General features: G+C 36.7%; 1 long non-coding RNA gene across 1 annotated transcript in view; it reads right to left on the bottom strand.

Annotated features, from left to right (window-relative positions):
• LOC143678974 (uncharacterized) overlaps positions 1-17,512 on the bottom strand; it is a 32,816-nt gene extending 15,304 nt beyond the window's left edge. Inside the window, exons 1-2 of the long non-coding RNA XR_013173508.1 lie at positions 17,291-17,512; positions 14,223-14,264 (exon numbers count right to left, since the gene is read on the bottom strand). This is a non-coding gene — a long non-coding RNA (uncharacterized LOC143678974). The remainder of the gene's footprint in view (positions 1-14,222; positions 14,265-17,290) is intronic.
• Between the last annotated feature and the right edge of the window lie 644 nt (positions 17,513-18,156).

The raw sequence follows: 18,156 nt of genomic DNA, 5'->3' as shown, positions 1-18,156 counted from the left end.
ACATATCTTCTGGAAAGAATGAAACCCATCAGTAATAGTGTGTGGACAAATATAAGAATATTTTTTCCCATAAATTCTTTAAAATACATAAGGAATTTAAATTAAAAATTAGCACTTGATTCTGGTCTTTAAAACATATGTAGAATATTACTATAAACCATAAAGTTTGGATGAAATTCAGGGGGTAAGAGGGACCTTCATGCTTGAAAGGTTTTTACAATTTACAATAAGGGGTACAATATTAACTTTACTTTAGTGTGAAAATTTATAGATGTGTACTGTAATTCTTGAAATAGCCACTAAATAAATAATGTGAGGAATAGTTAAAAAGCCAATTGATAAATTAAAACTGAATTCTTACAAGATTAATTAATTCAAAATTAGGCAGGAAAGGAGCATCAGAGGAACAAAAAAATCAAAGAGGAAAAACAAAAACCAAATAGTAAAAAGGTATAACTAAATCCAACCATATCAATATTGATGGAATATTAATGGAATAAAGAAGAAAACACCATATGATAATTCCAATAGATGCAGAAAAAGCATTTTACAGAATCCAATACCACTTTATGATACAATATTTTTTAGCAAATTATGAATTGAAATGAACTCCTAAATTTGATGAAAGATATCAGAAAATCCCACAGAAAACATAGTACCAATAGGTAAAATTTCTGATTGCTTTCACATTAGCATCAGCAGCACTGTAGTGGTGAGCTTATTCACTACAATAGGGCTCAAAAAAATAGAAAAATGATAAATGAACTCAAAGAGATTATCAATATAGAGATGGAAATTATAGAAAGGAAACAAACAGAACCAAAGGCCACAGTAACAGAAATTAAATACCCTTTGATGGGTTCAATAGCAGATGGTTGCTGGCAGAAGAAAGAATCAGTGAAGTTGAAGATAAAACAACTGAACTCATCCAGTCTGTGCAGCAGAAAGAATGAAGAATATAGAAAAGCAGAGTCTGAGCCTCCTAAGGGACACCATCAAGTATACTGATATACACATTGTGGGAATCCCAGATGGAGAAGAAAAAGGGAAAGGAGCAGAGAGAATATTCAAGAAATAATGTCTGAAAGCTTCCCAAACTTAATGAAAGTCATGAATATACTCATCCAATAAACTCAAACAGGATAAACCCATATAAAACCACACTGTAATACATTATCATTAAATTGCCAAATGCCAAAGATCATCAGAGAATTCAGCAAGCTGTATGACAGAAGTAACATGTCATGTACAAGGAGACCTCAACAAGATTAAATTCCAACTTCTTATTGTAAACCATGGAGGCAAGAAGGCAGTAGGATGACATATTTAAAGTACTGAAAGCAATAACTTGCCAACCAAGAATTCTATATCTGGCAAAACTGTGTTTCACAAATGAAGGAAAGATCAAGACTTTCCTTGATAGACAAAAGTTGATGGAGTTCATCACCACTAGTCAAATTGTTGAGGATTGAAATATGTTCACAGAAAGCATGCTCATGTCACACCCTTGGCCCTATGGGTGTGAACCAATTTGTAAATAGGATTTTTGAAGGTGAGCCCAAATTGGATGACGGTTAATCCAATATGGTGGGCATCCTTAAAGCAAAGAAAGTTGGATAAAATAAGAAAGGAGAAGATGCCACTGTGTACATTGCCATGTGACAGAAACACAAAGGAATCACAAAGATTGCCAGATACCCTCCTGGGAGGAAGAAAGCCTTCTAGCTTCTGAAACTGTGAGTCAATAACTTCCTGATGTTAAGCTAACCCATTGTATAATGTTGTTTTTAGCAGCTGATAAACTAAATCACTGGGCCTACATGAGATGCTAAAGAGAGTTCTGCAGGTTGAAAGGAAGGCACTCTGGAAAACAGATCAAAACCACATAAAAAAATAAAGATCATCAGTAAAAGTAATGATATAAATGAGTATGAATATCAGTAGTTTTATTTTTGATTTATAACTACTTTTTCTTCCTACAGTATCGAAATGGCAAATGCATAAATGTAATTATAAATCAGTGGTTTTGGACTCATAATGTACAAGCTTGCAATTTGTGACAAGAATTATATAAAGGTGGGAGGACAGAAGGGCATAGAAATATAGTTTTTATATACTATGGAGATGGGCTTGGTATCTAAGAAACTGAGATGATTATAGATTTAGGATGTTAAATTTAAGCCTCATGGTGAGTAAAAAGAAAATATCAAAATACAAAGAGAATTTGAAGGTCAAAGTGACAGTACAGAATGCCAGGGGTGGGGAGTAGGGAGAATCAGGAGTTAATGCATAATGATGTAGGGTTTCTCTTTGAGGAGATAGGGAAGTCTTAGTAATGGAGGGTGGTGAGGATACTGCAACATTGCGAATATGGTTAATCACATTTAGTGGTATGCTTGGGAGTGGTTGTGATGGGAAACTTTATGCTATATATATGTTCCAATGATTAAAAATAAAAAAGAAAGAAAGAGCAACTAAAGAGACAGTGAGAACTATATGCAATATATGATCCTGGATGAGATCTAGTAAGGAAGGAAAAAAAGCACAAAGGAGCGTTACTGGGGTATATGAAAAGAATTGGCATATAGGCTATAAGCTTTATATCAATATAAAGTGTATTACATTGATTTATTTTCTTGAACCACACTGCAAACCTGGAATAAAACCCACCTGATCATAATGAATAATTCTTTTAATGTGCTGCTGGATTCAATTTTCAAGTATTTTGTTAAGGATATTTGTATCTATATTCAAAAAAGAAATTGGTCTGTTAACTTTGTTTTCTTGTATCTTTAATATCTTTATCTGGCTTTGGCATTAGGGTGATGATGGCTTCATAGAATGAGTTAGGGAGTGTTCCCTTCTGTTCAATTTTTGGAAAAGTGTGAGCAGAGTTGGTACTAATTTTTCTTGGAATGTTTGGTAGAATTCACTTCTGAAGCTATCTGGTCCTGGACTTTTCTTCGCTGTGAGGTCTTTGATGACTGACTCAGTTTCAGTCTTTACTTGTAATTTGTCTGCTGAGGTCTATTTCTTCTAGAGTCAGTGTAGGTTGTTTGTGTTTACTAGGAATTTGCCCATTTCATCTAGTTATCTAACTTGTTGGCATACAGTAGCTAACTATTCTCTTGTGACGGTTTCATTTCTATGGGGTCAGTGGTAAAGTTTCCCCTCTCATTCCTGATTTTATTTATTTGCATCTTCTCTATTCTTTTTTCTTTGTCAGTCTAGATAAGGGTTTGTAAATTTTATTGATTTATTCAAAGAAGCAACTTTTGGTTTCACTATGATCTCTCTCTCTTTTTTATTCTCTTTTATTTATTTATGCTCTAATCTTTGTTATTTCCCTCCTTCTGCTTGCCTTGGATTTAGTTTGCTGTTCCTTTTCTGGCTCCTCCAGGTGTTCAATTAGGTCTTGGATTTTGCTCTTTCTTCTTTTTTTAATGTGAGATTTAGGGCTATACATTTTCCCCTGAGCATTGACTTTGCTGCATCCCAAAAGTTTTGATAGATTGTGTTCTCCTTTTCATTCATCTCAAGATATTTACTGATTTCCCTCGTGATTTCTTCTTTGACTCACTGATTGCTTATGCATGTGTTATTTAACTTCCATATATTTGTGTGTTTTTTTCCAGCTCTTTGCATTTTATTGACTTCCAGCTTCATTCTATTGTGGTCAGAGATGATGCTTTTCAATATATTTAAATTTATTTAGACTTGTTGGTGACCAAACATCTGGTGTACCCTTAAGAATAGTCCTTACGCATTTAAGAAAAATGTGTATCCTGCTGCTTTGGGGTGCAACGTTCTGTATACATCTGTTGGATCTAGTTCATTCAACATATTCAATTCTCCATTTCCTTATTGATTTTCTCTCTAGATCTTCTATCTATTGATGAAACTGTGTATTGAAGTCTCCAACTATTGATATAGAGCTATCTATTTCTCCCTTCGGTTTTTCCAGTGTTTGTCTTATGTTTTTTGGGGCACTGTGCTCAGGTGATCTATATGCATGATCACTATTTCTTCTTGGTGGACTGACTCTTTCATTATTCCAGTGTTCTTTTTTTGTCTCATATAACAGCTTTTCACTTAATATTCATATAGCTATCCCAGCTCTCTTTTGGTTACTATTTGCATGGAACATTTTTTCTATTCTTTCCTCACAACCTGTTTGTGTCTCTGAGTTTAAGGTGGTCTCTTGTAAATAACATACAGTTGGATCATGCTTTTTTATCCATCCTGCCAATCAGTATCTTTTGATTGGGAAGTTTAACACATGAACATTCAGTGTTATTGCAAATGCAGTACTTACTTCAGTTATTCTGTCCATACATTTTTGCATGTCATGTCTTTTTTATCTCTCTTTTCCTTGATTGCAGCTTCTTGTTGTATGTTGATCTTTGTGATATATATTATTGATGGCTTTCTAATTTCTGTTTCTGTATATTCTTTAAGTACTGGGATTTGTATTACAGAATCTAAGTCCATAACCTACTATTTTGAAAAAATAACAATTTAATTTTGGTATCATATATGTTTTCTGCTATCATATACCTCTATTTCCCCCTTTATTTTGTAATTGCCCCACATTAGCTTTTCAGACTTTGTGTCCATTATCAGGAAATATGGCTCATTCTTATAAAATAAATAGTGGAGCCATTTATTGAGGACATAGTAGTAACTGTCTTATGCGTTTACCCATGTGGTTACATTTATTGACAATCTTCCCTTCTTCACACTGCACCAAGCCTGTATTTTCCTTTCAACTTTAAGGATTCCCTTTAGCAATTCTTGTACGGAAGTCCTTTTGGTGATGATCTCTCTAAGTTTCTGTTTATTTGTGAATATTTTAAACTCTCCTTTTTTTGCGTGGGCAGGCACTAGGAATTGAACCCAGGTATCCGGCATGGCAAGTGAAAACTCTGCCACTGACCCACGGTTGCCTGCCCCCTCTCCTTCATTTTTGAAGAACAGTTTTTCCAGATAAAGAATTTTGGGCTGGCAGTTAGTAACTTAAATATATCCTGCCACTGACTTCTCACCTCTGTGGTTTCTGATGAGAAAAGAGGACTTAGTCTTATTGAGGATCTTTTGCAAGTGACAAATCCCTTTTCTCTTGCTGCTTTCAGAATTATCTCTTTACCTTTGGCATTTGACATTCTAAATAGCATGTATCTTGGATTAGGTCTCTTGGTAATTTCTGTTTAGAGTACGTTGTGCTACTTGGATGTATATATGTAAGTCTTTTATAAAAGTTGGAGTTTTTTCAGCCATTATTTCCTCAAATATTCTTTCTGCTCCTTTTCCCTTCTCTGGGATTCCCACGAGGTGCATGTTGGTATGCTTCCTGCTTTCCCTCAGCTCCCTTAGGTACCCCTCAGTATTTTCTGTTCTTTTCTCCATCTCTTCTTCAGATTGTATGCTTTTGATTGCTTTTTTTACCCTAGTTCACTGATTTTTTTCTTCTTCCTATTCACATCTGCTAGTGCATGCCTCTAGTGTATTTTAATCTCTACCATTATGCCTCTAATCCCCATAATTTTTGTTATGTGCATTTTGAAACATTATAATTCTTCTTTTTGATCATAAGTGGTCTTCTTAATATCCTGTAGCTTTTATCCACCATTAGTTTATTTATATCCCAATTTCCCTTCATCTCTTTGAAGTGATTTAAGGGATTTGTTTGAACTTCTTTGTTTAGTTATTTCAAAGTCAGTATCTTTTCTGAAGTTTTAATTTTTTCCCTTGACTGAGCCATATACTACGTGTTACAAGTATGGCTTGTAATTTTTTGCTGATGTGTAGGTATCTGATTATTTTGATGTGCTAGCCCTGAAGGTCAATATCTCCTTTTTGAATAGGGTTTTATTATAGATTGGCTATGTGTTAAGATTCTTCTTTGATGCTTGGCCCAACTTATACTGGAGTTTAGAGTAAGTAGTCCATGTTTAACTGTTCAGATTTTCTCAAGATTTCTGCACATGATTCTTTCCCTGAATATGCATAATAACTTTTAAGATTGCCCGTTTTTTGTTCAGTTGTTTCCCTTCCAGGGAAAAGTTTCATTTTCTATGTTCCTTCTCAGGAAACCTTGATGTGTTCTATTTGCTTTTGTGCAGAATTCTCTCACCAGCTCTAATGATTTGTTTAACTTCTCTCCTCACTCTGTTCCCACTTTTTGGTACACTTTTCAGTTCTGTAACCTGTCTTACTTTAGAGAAGTTCAAGTCATTCCCCCCTTTTTTTTCTGTGATTTTTTTTGCCTTCATTTACTTCCCCACTAGGGTTTTCCACCCTGGAGGCCCAGATTGTCTCAACCTATAAAGTTATGATTTTTTTGTTTAGGTGGTCCAGCAATATGAGAATAGGCTGAGTCTGTCTACCACTTGCCAAAAGATCTGCTGTGGTCTCTTCTATTTTCTGGGGCCCTTTTTGGAAGCATGTCCTAGTCAGGTGCTTGTGTTCTGCCTTGGGTCTCTGTGAACTTGGGTCCCTGTGCATGGGCTTTTAACTTGCTGCTGTGAGGGTTTCTATGGCCTGCACTGATGGCAGAAGTTCCTCATCCATGCTGCTTCTGTGTGACACAGGAATGAGTGAGGGTGAAGGGTCCTGACTGGTGGGTCCAGGCCATAGATCTCCTTTCTTTTCTGGAGTCTTTTTCTTCAATCCTCCATTTTTGGAGTCCTTTTCCAGCCTCTATCATACTCAACAGTTTCATCAAGTGTGATTTGTCCTTTTACTAGTTCTTTCTGAGATGAGATTCTTCTGGGGATGTCTTACATCACTATGTTGATGTCATGTGCACACACACACACACACACACACATGCGTACACATACATTTAGCTCTTGGCTTGTGAAATGAGAGTTATATAGTGGAGAGTTAAATAGAAGCCTCTGAAATGCATCCCTTCCCCTCCTCCCACCCAGATAGAATAGGCAACAATATACATTCACAGCATTTCGCTTATTCTCTGTCCTATTATAGTTTGAATAGATCTGGACCATCTAGACATCCCAAAGAATGTCACACTGATCCATTAAAACAATGCCATTGTTTTAGTTTCCATGGATGCTCAAGCAAATACTGTGAAAATTGGGTTGGGTTAAACAATGGAATTTATTAGCTCACTGTTTTGAGGCTAAGAGAAAGCACAAATCAAGGTGTCATCACAATGATACTTTCTCCCCAGAGAATGGCTTTTTGGGGTTGGCTGTAAGTGCTCCTTGCTCCTTGGCTCCTCTGTTACATGGCAATACATGTGGGGGCTTCTCCTGTCTTCTCCGTTCTCTTCTGGGTTCCACTGACCTTCAGCTTCTTTCTTCCTATGATTTTTCTCTACCTGTCTGAATTTCACTTTGCTTATAAAGGATTCCAGTAATAGGATTAAGCCCCATCATGACTGAAATTGGCCCCACCTTAACTGAAGTAATCTCATCAAAAGGTCCTACTTATAATGAGCTCACATCCACAGAATTGGATTAAGTTTAAAACAAGTTTTAATTTTTTTCTGGGGTATATGTAAGGTTCCAAATCACCACAGACATAAAGCTGAAGGAAGAGAAGGAATAAGACGTGATGGCATGATGGATGCCTTTGTAAGATATGTGCTCCAGAAGGCAGAAAATAAACTCTATGCAGATCCTGGTGCCTACCACACCAGCAATGTTTTTAAGGCTCCAGGGGTCAGGGCGTGCTGGGATATTCCCTTCAAAGTAAATACAGGCTGTTATGTCTTGTATTTCCCACCATGAAAAAAGATTTATAATATCTGGGGGCTCCTTGGCTACTGGAGTGAACACATTCCACCAGATAATATGAATAATGAGGATTTGGGTTATACCACAAGGTAAACCAATAAAACTAGCTAAGAGACAACTAAGGGTGAGGCTGAATTTAGAATGGCTAATGAAGAAGGAAGACAAAAGGTAGCAATTTTGTCTCCAAGACTAACTACACCAACAGGAATTATCACTCATCCCACTAACCTTCCTCCTTATGTTTCCCCTTAGACCACGGGGCTGATTGGAGGAGCTACTCCTGAAACTGTATGAAGAAGTGAATTTGCACAGTGCAAGGGGTGGACTGTGGTAGCCATAGAGATGCATCAGGTTTTTCCTTTAAGAACTTACTTGCTATCTAGCTGCAATGTGTATACTTAGCTAACAGTTTCTAGATACAGTGCCTTTAGCAATCATTGTAGCTTCTGAGCCAAGATCACAATTTCCTTGGGCAGACCTCATCCAAGATCAACCATGGTGGGGATATTAGGTAAACTTTGCTCTGGAGATTCCATTGTGATGGCTGAGACTTTGCCAGAGCTGCCTCACAATAAGAGATTCTCCCTGCCATTTCCACCCCCTTTTTTCACAAGTCTGAGATCTGCATCTCTGAAGGTTTTTCTTGGACACTCCTGCATCTCCTTCCTTTATCTTTCACAGACATCGATCCTCAGTGTACTTCTACACCTAACTGCTTCCCAGTATTTGGTTCTTGGACGACCTGAATTGACAAATTTGGTGAGGAATTTTATTCTAAGTGCAATGGGAAGCCACTACCTTATTTTAAAAAAGGAGTGATATCTCCTTTGTGTACTTAAATCATCCTTCTGGCTGCTGTATAACGAATGTATGAGCTCTGTGGACAGCGGCCTGTGGCAAGAATTTATAACAGAGTTGTTTAGGGAATGTTCAGGCAAAGGATCCTGCTTTCTTTTGAAAGTATTCTACACTTTAGTCAGAATTTTTTCTGATTAAATTTCATCTCTTAAATCTAAAGTATATTATTTGTAATTATATATGTTTATATATAATCACATATATAATATACATTTTATTTATTGAATATACTTAAGTCCTTCATAGGCCCTATCTTTTCCCCCAACTCTATAGCTACTCTGGTTTCCTTTCAAATCTTTTCTCTGCATTCTGATCCATTTAAAATCCCATCACATTTACTAAGCCACTTTTTTATTCCTCACACTAGATGTTATTTCTCCTTACTAAGAATGTATTATTGTGTTGGCACTAATTTTCATATTATACCTTTGTTAGGATCATCTGTTCAATTTATTTATTCTTTTCTGAGTTTTTGATATTTTGAAGCTATGGACCATGGTTCATTTATCTTTGTATTTCCTACATTTCTTATTGTATATACCCAACACATTTTAGTTTTTTGTCTGTTTGTTTTTAATGTAATACAGAAATAAAAGATGAAAAGATGGAAATAAGGTAAGAAAAAAGGAAAGATAGTAGTGATTTTGATATATCGTGCTAAAGAGTCTCGAAACCCTTAAGTTTTAACCCTGGCTCTAAGTTCAACTTAAGAGCCAGAACATAGAGAAATACTGATATGAATGAATAACATGTGGCTCACCCTCAGTGACAGGAGCCTAGAAGAGATAAGCTGATCTTACCATACATTACTTAACCCAAGAACCCTTCCTTTATATTTGGTTGTCAAGATTAAGGTAGGGATAGGAGGGAGAAGGAAAAAAAAAGTTATTGGGTTGAAACTGCTCCCATGTGGGTTCTTGTCACTTAGTATTTAGATCCAGAGAAATACCTAAAATAGACATTTAACTAAGAGGAAAATCACAGCAGTCAAATTGCAGTTAGTCTAACAATCCTAAGGTGATGACTGTCTGTTATTATGTGTCAATGTTCCAAAGTAGAAAATGAACTGGAGTAAGAGCCAATGAACAGGGCTCTAGCCACAGCTCTGATATTGAACAGCTATGTGACCTTGGACAAGTCACTTAACTCCTCTGTGCTTCAGTGACTCTACCTTAAATTGTAACTGTCTTACCTATTTATGAGTCATGCTTAGAAAAATCTATAAAGTCCTGCAACAAATATTAGATTAGAGGTGGCTTTATGCTAACACTTCTATTAGTAAATTGATCATAGATTGAAACTTTTCTTATAGGCCAAAAGTAACACAGAATTCTTTATAGGAAAATTATAAAAAAGTAGGCTATACAGAAATCCTCCCTTAGGAAGCAGCAGTTGACTGAAAGGTACAACTAACTGTTTAGCTAATTCCTTTGAGATCAAATACATACTCCCTAATCAACTGTTCGAATATGAAATTGAATATGCTTCCCTTGAAAATGGTTCTTTTCCCTTCCCAGGGAAGTTACTGTGACATTCATGTTGGGAGTCAAAAGAAAATAAAGCCTCATAGTCATTACTTAACTGGGACTGTGGAACATTACTTTAAGATAGCCGCCTCCATTTGCAGACCTCTGTGCTTCCAGTGCAGCTTGGTAGAAAGATTGTGCTGGAGTGTATTTATGGGCCACGTGGAGAGCCACCTAATCAATTCTGGTGACTGAAATTCAACGACTGCTCATTTATTTTATTTAACAAACTATTACTGGTTGCTTCTTATAGACCAGCAAATCTGCCTGACACTTTAAGGGGTTAAAAATGAATAAGACACAGACCTTACTGTCATGAGATTCAGATATTTAAGAATTTCTTTCTAACCCAATGGCTCTTAAATTGCAGTGTGATTTACCTGGATCCATAGACTCAGGGTGGGGCCCAGAAATCTTCATGCTTAGCAGCTCCCTCAGTGATTCTGATGTCATTAACTATCAGATTCTACCTTGAGAAACACTTCTCCAGCTCTAAAGAAGAATTATCTGTCACTGAAAACAAGACCTTGTGGGAGGAGAGAACTCACAAAGGGAAAAATAAAAGAGTACTGTGAAAGCTCTGTTTATGTTACCATTTTAAGTTAGTTTTGTTGTTGTTGTTGTTAGCGCATTTAATGAAATTAAAATGAAACACTCAATTCTAGTTTTAAAGATGAAACTCCAGATGAACTTAGAGCAACATTAGAATATACCATGTTTTAGCTTCCTAGGCTTGCTCAAGCAAATACCATGAAATGGGTAAGGTTAAACAATGAGAATTTATTCGCTCATGGTTTTGAGTCCAAAGCAGGGTGTCATCAAGGCGATGCTTTCTTTCTGAAGACCAGCGTTCTGGGACTGGCTGCTAAAAATCCTCGGCTGCTCTATCACCCTGCAAGGTGCATGGTAGCAATCTCCAGCTCTCTCCCTTCGCTTCCATGTTCCGTGGATGTCCAGCTTCTGACTGTTCCTTCTGTGACTTTCTGTCTCTCTCTCTGAATTTCACTCAGTGTATAAAGGGCTCCAGTAATAGAATTAAGAAGTGTCTTGATTGAGGTGGGCCACATCTTCTTAACTGTTGTCACGTCATTAAACGGCCCTACTTCAATGGGTTCACACCCACAGGAACGTGGAGCACACACAGCTGGAACCACCATGAACCTAGTCAGTGTTTGAGAACTGCAGTGTCTTGATCATTGGTGTATTTTGGGTCTTGCTGAGCCTCTGCCCAGCACTCTCCATACCTTGTGGATGCAGATGGCTGGCAATCCCCTTTCTCTCTTATTTTCAAATGACTGAAGGAAGTATATTGAAACACACTGTATATTTGTTAGGGCCAACCCCCTGAGAGATAGCTCTATAGGAGTCTGAAAGGTAAATGCCCCAAGAGACATCAATAAGGTAGTTTTGAGTGTTTGCAACTTTTAACTTCCTGTTTCTGAATCCCTCCTGTCTTTTCTATGAACTAGTATTCTGTCATCTGCTTTTTAGGGGCAATTTGCCATTCTCTCAGAGTTTTTGGAAGCCTGTAGTCCTACTGCCTATCTCAATCTCTGATCAGTTTACCCATCTCTTTTTGTTATGAAAAACACATTTTATCCAATTAAAATACCTTGTAAATAAAAATGTTTGTCTATCCACATATTTCCTGGAGTTCTTTTTTTATGATCCTACTATTATTAGAGCTGCACATTTTGTTCAAAACAAAGCCCAATGGTCTTTTTAATTTATGGCAAATTAATGAAACCTCTGTTTGTTTCTAATATCAATCCTGTGGTTAAAACTCTTGTCATGGTAATAAACAGCAGCATAATTAGAACTCTTCAATGAATTTGGGTCAATGTATCACTCTCTTAGAACACATTTAAAATTTATCACAACTGCAGCCTGCAGAAAATTGGACTTTTTGGCATCAGCTAGTTTAAGTCATTATTTTGAGAGCAAATTGTACTCAAGCTGGAGTTCAAGTTCAGAGAAACAATAAAGCACACGGACTGAATAAATGGGCTCTGACTAACCCTTTGATTCTTCTCATTCCTCCCATACCAAATAATAATCATTTCAGGCTTTCTTGTGATTTTGCACAACAGTACTTTCCTCTTTTAAGTTGCCTATTGAATCATATGATAATTATAGGTCACATTTATTTAATATTCACTCGTTGCCAGGGACTGTGTTGAGTCCCTTATATGCATTAGGCCACCAAGTAGTTGCTTCATTTTATAGGAGAGAGAATTTGAGTCTTAGAAAGTTTAAGTACCTTTCTCATGGCCAGATATTTAATAAATAGCAGAGCTAGAAATAAAACCCAGCAACCCTGGCAGCATAATTCCTAACATGGTAAGTATCCTCCATTATCCAAGTAATCAAAGGTCCCCCAAAAGTCATGGAAATAATTTATGAAGGAAGGAAGTTTACAAGAATGTCCATTTACGTCAACAAGGCCAAACAATGATAAAAATCAAGAAAGGGGACATTAAATTTGAAGATAATGCATCCACTGGTGACATTAGAAAGAGCAATGCCTGGGCAGAATGGTGTGCTCAGAAGCTAAATGAGAAAGGATAAAAGTGTAGTATTTTCATACAGTCCTTTTTTTGGTCTCGTAATCTGGTTCTTTTCTCTTCCCATAAATGTAAAGGCTCAAAGGAAGCAACACATTTGGAATGCTGTAAGAACAGAAGACCATTGTGGCTGTTTCAAATGAGCAAGAAGTAGACTAGCACAGAATAAAGTGAAAGAGGCAAGTTAGGAGAAATTTCATGTAGGGTCTTGTAGGCTATGGTGAAGGGACTGGAATTTAGTCTAAGAACAGCGGAAAGACAAGGGGGGATATTTAAGTAGAGGAGGGTGATTACAGGATGCATAGTTTTAAACAATCTCCCTGAACGCTCTGTGAAGAATGGGTTGTAAAGAGGCAAGAGAGGAAGCAGAGAGACCAGTGAGGAATCTACTACATTTGTACAAGGAGAATGTGATGAGAGGTTATACTTGAGAGGTGGCAATAGAGATGGTTGACCCTGAGATGCATTCGAGAGTAGATCCACAGGAATTTGTGTTGCACAGGATGTAAAAAATGAGCCAAAGATAAGAATCAAGGATGACTCCTTCAGCAAAGACATTAGAGGGCTGGTAATGTGTACTAGTTTTTGGAAATCAAAAGTTTGAAATCAGTTGTTCATCAGGATGGGTTCCTTGTTGAGGTTCTGAGGGAGAATCCATTCCAAGCCACTCTCCTAGCTTCTGGTAGCTGCGGACAATCCTTAGCATTCTTTGTGTTGTAGACATATCTCTCTACTTCTCCCCTTCTCGTCTCTTCTGAGGACATTTATCATTGGATTTATGGCTTACCTTCATCCAGGATGATCTCACCTTGAGATCTTTAACTTAATGACATCTGCAAGGACCCCTTTTCCAATTAAGTTCCAGGTTGACATATCTTTTGGGGGGACCACTGTTCAACCCACTACAGTGCCATTGATTGAGATGCAAAAGATTAATAAAGGAAAAGTTTTGTGGAGGGGGATTCAAAAGTTTTGTTTTGGGTATTCTGAGGGGCTGCTTAAATAACCAAGAGTAGATTTTAAATAGATAAATATTGTGTCCAAAACATGGAAGTTGTGTTTCTAGGTCTCCATTAAAGAAGTTGCAGAAACAGGGGATGGGATATGAATTTCAGTCAGCAGGGGTAAAGAGAGGAGCAGGTGAGGGTGTCCTGGAATGTTCGATATGAAATTCAGAATAGAAGCTGAAGCTTTTTCATAGCAGTTTTCATGGGAAAGTGAATTTTCAGCATCAGGGTCAGTATAGGCTTGTGTAGAAAGTTTTCTTCAGCTGTAGCAATCAGTTATTTCAAGTTAGACACAGCTATTGCTGAGGTTGGAATTTGGTCCAAGGAACAGTGATACAGACTAGTTACTTCACAGAGTCTGACAGGCCACTCCTTTTTTTTTTAAAACATATTTAAAAATTTTTTTTAAAAATACCAAAAAACACCAAACAAATGCAAACATTCTTAACTTTTGATCATTCCGTTCTACATACATAATCAGTAATTCACAATATCATCACATACTTGCAGATTCATCATCATGATCATTTGTTGGAACATTTGCATCTATGCAGAAAAAGAAATAAAAAGAAAACAGAAAAAGAATTAATACATACCATATGCCCCACCCCTCCCTCTCTTTGATCCCAGCATTTCAATCTAAATTTATTTTGACATTTGTTCCCCCTATTATTTATTTTTATTCCATATGTTTTACTTGTCCGTTGATAAAGCAGATAAAAGGAGCATAAGATACAAGGTTTTCACAACCACACAGTCACATTATGAAAGCTATATCATTACACAATCATCTCCAAGAAACATGGCCACTGGAACACAGCTCTACATTTTCAGGCAGTTCCCTCCAGCCTCTCCATTACATCTTAACTAACAAGGTGATATCTATTTAATGCGTAAGAATAACCTCTAGGGTAACCTCTCGACTCTGTTTGGAATCTCTCAGCTATTGACCCTTTATTTTGTCTCCTTACACTCTTCCCCTTTTCGGTCAGGAAAGTTTTCTCAATCCCTTGATGCTGAGTCTCAGCTCATTCTAGGATTTCTGTCCCACGTTGCCAGGAAGGTCCACACCCCTGGAAATCAGTCCCACATGGGTGGTGAGTTTGCTTGTTGTATTGGCTGGAGAGAGATCAGGCCACTCCTTTAAACTCACTGCTAAACTCCAGATTCCCAAGTGTTGTTTCAGTTTCTTAGACAGAGCTTCTAGTCTTGTATTTAGCCTTATAATTAAAGTCCCTTTGATTATCTCAAGTTGGCCTTTCCTTTAAAGGAAAGCTACCGCAGGTGATTCTAATGTGATTTCCGTTTGCTTTTATTCTGTTATGTTGCAGTAACTTCTTTTGATAATGACTTTTTTTTTCTCTATCAGGGTCGTTCCTCTGGTAGGCCATATACTACATACAATAGGAACTAAACAAATGATCTGATAACATTATTTTTAAAATGAATCTATTCATTTAGTTGTACCAATCATTCTAGCAGTAAAGGAACAACTCTGTTATCTTGCATATAGCTATTTCTTTTCCTTTACATTTTACATGTAAGGGGTAGCATCAGCTGTTTGTTAATACAGAACATTCTATTTGAACCATTCTCAAAGAAACACGTCATTCAAAGCTGTGTCAATAAAGAATTAAAGCTTCCACATGACTAGGTATTCAAAATGTAAATACAGCCAGCCTGGCATTTTAGAAACCCCAAAGTAAAAACTTTACCACCAGGGGAAAAAATAGCTTGAAAAGAGGACAGCAGGACAAATGAGGACAGCTAGTCTTTTTTCAGCTTATTTTTGTTGGATTCGTTTTGAGATTTGTAAACCATGCTCCAGTTAGATCTTGAGGAAAAAAATGTTACTGACATAATTCTCTGAGTCAACCTTCACACAAAAAGGTTCTGAACATCAAGGCAGCATTTGCAGTTTTCTAGTTGCATGCCCCGATTGATCAACTTAAATAAGGCTAAATATACCACCTTATAAATACATCAAATGAAAATTGAGAAAATAAAATTTCATCTGTCCTTCATTGCTAAAATCCAAACAAGCACAAACAAAAATAATTCTTTTAAGTAATATTAAAAAAATCAAGCATGAAATTTTGCTTTTTTATTTCTCTACTGAATTTTATGCTATGCCTTTCTACCAACATAACCATTTAAAAATGTTAGATTATAAAAATAATGCTATAAATAATAAAAAAGCAGAAGTTGCTGTAAGGAGACTCTATTTCCTAGGTGAAAATGCATAAAATATTATCTTTTTCTTTTACTGTCATGACATTTCCTCACTCCTCTGATCCCAACCATACATTATATGCATGTTCAACATAAAAGAGAGATTTTATGTTCAACATAAAAGAGAGTATCCTTTGGAGACCAAAATTGCTCTTTGGGTGAGAATGCTTACATTTGGCTAATATTACATGACACTTGCTAGCTTGGCTTCCAATATTTGACAATTTGTGGGCATCTAACATACCATAGCATAGAACCATATTCTTCACTCATTGGCCCAAAGATGTTGCTTCATGGCCAACAATTGTGGGCCAATATATAACTTATGAGAAATCTAGGGACTAACTTTTACGGTGCTCGTGTTTAGCCTTATATTATTTAAATAATCTTCACTACATCACTAGGTCCTCATTATAGCCTAAGTAGGCACGTACTCTCAATAAAAATATTTTACACTAAAACATAACAATAAGAGGGCAATTCAATTCCTAATAAAAGGCCACTGAATCTCCTATGTGATTTCATTGTAGTATATTACTTGGTGTGACTGTCAAAGAGGAACACATCACTTCTCTGCAAGGAGAAACGAAATTGGTCAATTGAAATCAATGCTTTTGAACAAACATTGTTTTCACTGAATATATTTCTGGAGTATTCTCAAAATATAATAAAATTCAGAGTTGGTAAATGAATTAAAACTAGTAGAGCCCTGCTTTATCCATTAAGCGAATAATTATAATTGCTTGTAATTTTTTAAATTTAGAGTTTCATGTAGGTAGAATGAGGTTTAGGCGAATGAGATAAAACTTTGTAGGTAAAAGGGAAAAGTGAAGTCATAAATAGATTTTACACTCCAAAACAAACCTTATATTTTGTATCTTCATTTTTTCCTTGAAAATATTTTCTTCAGATTCTTTTATTTCTAAATAAATATTACTGCTGGATTTTTAGGTGTAAAGAGATAATTATAAGCACATTAACATTTCTACCAGACAGCAAAGATAGTGCTGGCTAGTCAACCCAAAACAGAATGCAGCTTGGCACTGAGCCCTGGGCCACTGCAGTCACTCACTCTCCCCTCCATCCTTCAGTGAGAGGAATAAGCTACGCTGTCGGCTGTGAACTTTCATTTTGGTTAACACCGTGGCGCTGCAAACCCAGAGCTGTACTCTTATGTTCAGGGTTTTCCAGCCCAAGTTTCAAAGCCAAAGCAAAGGTATGGTCTATGCTGGGACTTCAAATAAGTTCAAACAGAACAACATTCCCTTACTAGCGTTCATTCCAAACTGCCTTGTCCAGATGTCTTCTTACAGGGTGAGGAAGAAAGAGGGAATACTCACCCTCTGCTTCCTTTCATGCTGGTGGACTGTGATTGTTGTTAATGACCCACAGCTGTATTGGCTCCCCCGCCACCTCTACCCTCTGCCTACCCCCACCTTCTTGCTTTCTTCTTATTTAAGTTTTTCTCCAGGAAGCCTTGCATGGAGGAAGGTGGGAGCAAGTTTTATGATGGATCAACCATCAGGACTCACCCTAAATCTGGCTTCTAATGAAACCTGATCACAGCGGCGGGCTCCACTCCAAGGTGTAGTTCTGCAAAACCAGGCAGAACTGGTTTCTAATTTTTCTCAGTGTCTAAACATACATTTACAGATTTATTCAAGAAAAATAGTTTAAACAGTCCCCTTACTCTTTTGAATGTATCCATACATGAATCATGCATGTATTCATACATGGCTAAAGAAATAGATGTTTTCTGTATTTAGTGTTTTAAAGAGCACTGATGTTTTACAAACACTCAGTATATGTAAGAAGAGAAACAGAGAGGCAGAGAATTTTTGCTAGTGAATATTCTTATGAATACATCCCTTGTGCTCACTGCTCTCTCTCTCTTCACCACTCCAATTGGTTTATATGAGTTGGATGGAAAGGCTTCCTTTGTGTTAGTCTTTGGGTAAACAAAAACCTTGAAGTGTCTTTGAGATGCTTTCTAGTCTGGACTTTCTCTTATGCTGTCAGTTGTTTCTACTTCCTACACTATACCCACCATACGTGCTCTAGAAGATAGGCTATGGCTTCTGTCAGGTGACACTTTAGTAATATTGATATTAATATTGTTACTGATGCTTAATGTTATTAATGCTGATGATGTCAAAGCTAATACTAATATATCAACATTGTTGATATGAATATTTAATATTACTAT

The sequence above is a fragment of the Tamandua tetradactyla genome, chromosome 4 (genome assembly GCF_023851605.1).
Source record: "Tamandua tetradactyla isolate mTamTet1 chromosome 4, mTamTet1.pri, whole genome shotgun sequence".
NCBI classification, from domain to species: domain Eukaryota; kingdom Metazoa; phylum Chordata; class Mammalia; order Pilosa; family Myrmecophagidae; genus Tamandua; species Tamandua tetradactyla.
Note: the sequence above shows the minus strand (reverse complement) of the source record. Positions and strands in the feature narration are given on the sequence as shown.